Genomic DNA, 3,541 nt, shown 5'->3' on the forward strand with positions numbered 1-3,541 from the left:
AGGACCCCCCCTCCACAGTGACTCAGTCACGTGGCTGACATGTCAATGAGGGCCCTTGGTCCGAGGCCTCTGTTCCACCCACATGGGCCTCTCTGTTGGGGTGCTTGAGTGTCTACGTGGCATGGTGACTGGCTTCCCCCTCCCCTCCCCGAGCGAATGACCCAAGAGGTCAAGACAGAAGAAGTCACTTGCCACCATTCTGTCACACACACTGTGGATCAAGGGCGTGGGTCCCAGGAGGTGGGGTTCACAGACAGCCATCTTGGATGCTGGATACCTCACTAGACTGGAAGCTTTATTCAGAGAGCTCCTTCTATCCCCTGGCTGTTTGAAGACAAGGTGCTAGCCTTTCCAGTGAGCTGACCTCAAGCCTTGTGATTATGATACCTCCCCACAAAGCCCCATCCTGGCTCTTTCCTCCAAAACTTCATACAGCTCTCTTCCAGGGCATGTAGTCTAGGTCCCTTTGCCCCACCATGCTTCCCCCTAATGCCATCTGCTTCTGCTTCTTTCTCCTGCCCCAGTCCCCATTCCTGTAACCCTGTCCCCTCCCCCTCCACAGTCAAAAATCTTACAAGGCTGAGAGATTGGACATTACATTCTCTCTCTCTGTCTGTCTTTCTCTCTGACCCAGTTGGGGGAGTTCTGAGCTGAGGCCCTGGGCAGCACTGGAATGGAGCAGAAAGGGCAGAGCTGTGCCTCCTGTTGACAGTGACAGCAGAGACAAGAGACCAGCCGGAAGTCAAGGGTCAACCTCAAGGTGGCCCATACCTGAAGGGTGGATTTGGGCAAAGAGCTGGACGTGAAGCCCAGATAGTTCTTGGAGGCCCCAAACCAGGGCCAGCTATCCTCTTCTGGGGCTCCGCATGGGATGGGGTGGGGAAGCTGTAAAAGGGAGAAGCCAGGCTAGATAGGGGAACAGTTTCCCCTAGTCAGGCACCTTCTGGCCCAACACACACAGACCACAGCCTGAAATGGGAAGTCAGCTCCCCTGAGGTCAGAGGCTCCAGTGTCAGCAGAGTTCAAGGCCCCTCTCAGTTCCCAGAGCTCTCCCAGCTAAGGGGGATGGGGCGGAGGGGGCTGAGCTCGCCTGAGCCCCCTCCTCAGCTCCTGCACCGAGCAGCGTCTTGGACTCTCAGGGGAGATGGGACGGGGAGAGCCAAGTCCAAGCCAGAACCAAGACCCAGCCACGCAAGGCGGACATACAGGGAAGACAAAGTGAGTAGCTGGGGACAGCAAACCCCAGCTTTAGAGGGTGGGCTCCCCAGAATCCCAGCCTGGGGGTGGGGAGGGAAAAGCAGGGACAGTCTTAGCCTCACAACATAGAGGAGTGCCAGTCAGATAAAAATGCTTTTGCCTAAAATAAAGGAAGGGGGAGGGTGATTTCTAAGCACATCTGGTTGCACTAGTGGGGTTGGGAGGCAGGAGAGACCCCAGACTTCAGAAAACACAGCCACATTTTTTGCTTTGGAGCCCACCCTGCCCCTAGGGGCTGCCGTGCACTGACATTTTAGATCCAGCTTCGCAATTAAACTCAGCCACCATCTTTCTTTGGGCAAGAGAAGAGTCTAGGTGGGAGGGGGAGGTGACCCAGGTTTAATAAATTGCATCAGAGGGTCTACAGAGTGGGAAGTTCATGAACAAGCCATGAACTTCCAGCCCTTTGGAGGCGCTGGGACTCCTGAGACCACTTGTGTTGGGTCCCTGTCCTGCTCCAGCGAGGGTTCCGGTGACCTCCCTTGCACAGAATTCTCTGTTCTGCTTGGGCACTGGTTATGAAGGCAAATGCATTCAGGCATGAATGTGTGAAAAGATCAGGTATGAGTAATAGGGACTTGGCTGGGAGGGGGGTCAGTGGCAAACTGGAGAGTGCCTGGAGGCGTCCGCCTTAAAAAAAGTTGTTCTTTAAATATCATAGTGGCCAAACAAGTCATGGTTGCCTGATCAGGCCACCAGTTTAAAACTTAAATAGTCTCGATGAGATGAAAACAGACCCCAAGTTATGACCCTACAACCCACAGAGGCATAGCTATGCTCTTTATGCATACATGTGTATGTAAATACACACACTCATGCACGCACAGCTGAAGTAATGCTCTGGGCACTTGAGTCAAATTCGTGCTCATTGCCCATCTTGTGGGCCCAATGAGTGGCTTCCCTGAAGTCCCTTTTTCTCTGGCTGATGTTCTCTCCAGCTGCAACCAGGCCCCCCCCCACCACCACTTCCTTCACCCCCATGCCAGAGCAGAGACTTTCCTGGACATGCTGCTGAGCTTAAAGCCAGGGGATCTGGAGCAGTTGAGAGTCCTGGTGAGTTGATGTGGGGAGAGGACAGTGGTGTCTGCCATCTGCAGAGTTCAATACTGAGGCTGAGGGCCCAGGGAGCTGGGGAGAGCTGGTGCCCCATCGCTGTGCAGAACAGGACAACCACCCACAACAGAGAATGCCATAGCCCAAACTGAAAGGGGGCCAGGCTAAAAAGCACAGCACACCCTGGGGAGGAGGCTGGGGGCCGAGGAGCCTGGCCGGCCTCAGCACCCATGCCCTTGAAGCTGGGCTCCCCCAAACCAAGCCAACTGTACTGGGGAGCTCCGCTGAGGCCACGGGAGGAGGACATAAGAAGTATTTAGTTTCCAGGCAGCGTGAGCTTACACAGGAAAGAAATGCTCAGCGAGCCAGCACTTTCCTCCTGCTCCTATGGGGAGCTCCAGAGGCTGGCAGGGCCAGGGAAGGGGGCACTGCTCCCATCTGCCACCAGGCGGCAGCAGAAAGCAGCACACCTGCTCCACAGGTCCCCCGGGGTCATTCAGGAGAGCTGACAGGCTGAAGCAGTTTCTCTCTATGGCTTTCTCCTGGACCTCCTTCTTCACCCACTAACTAGTCTGACCAAAGCGAGCACGGATATGCAGAGCAGTCCAAGGGAGGCTGAACCCAGGGGTCTAGACATCTGCTTGTGCCCAGCAGGGAAGCCCTGACAGATCTGGGTGAAAAACACTGGATGCTCTGAAGATGAAATTCACCCTGGTTGGACCACAGATTTTTGCTCCGGCCACCAGCCACTGGCTCTGGGTGACATCTATCTTTGCATCCCTGCAGATGGCTATCTGTAGATACAGAGGTGTATACAGGTGGCTTTCCTTTTTCCAGCTCCCAGGTCCTGCCCCAGGCCACTGTCCCAAAGTGGCCTCCCCCACCCCAACTCCTCCCCCTCCCTTGCCTTCCGGGGGCTCTGGTATCATTTGATAAGGACCTGGGGAGAGGAGCATCCCACATGCAACACCTCCCACTCTGTGGGAGACCGGTGGGCTTTCACATACTCCAAGGAATCTCTGGAGGAAGAGGAGATAGAAAAGGGCAAGAACAAAAGGAGCGAGAGAGGAAATCTGGCCAGAGGAGTATGGGCCGGCAGAGGAAATGCCAAGATAGGGATGCCAATGTGGGGAAAGTCGCTCACCTCTCTAGAGAGGGGACCCTCTCCCTCCCACCCCAAGACATTAGAACTAAACAGGAACGGGTCGAGGCAGAGAAGACTAGCACACCA

The sequence above is a fragment of the Mustela putorius genome, unplaced genomic scaffold (assembly GCF_011764305.1).
Source record: "Mustela putorius furo isolate JIRA1106 unplaced genomic scaffold, ASM1176430v1.1 tig00003988_pilon_pilon_pilon, whole genome shotgun sequence".
NCBI classification, from domain to species: Eukaryota; Metazoa; Chordata; class Mammalia; order Carnivora; family Mustelidae; genus Mustela; species Mustela putorius.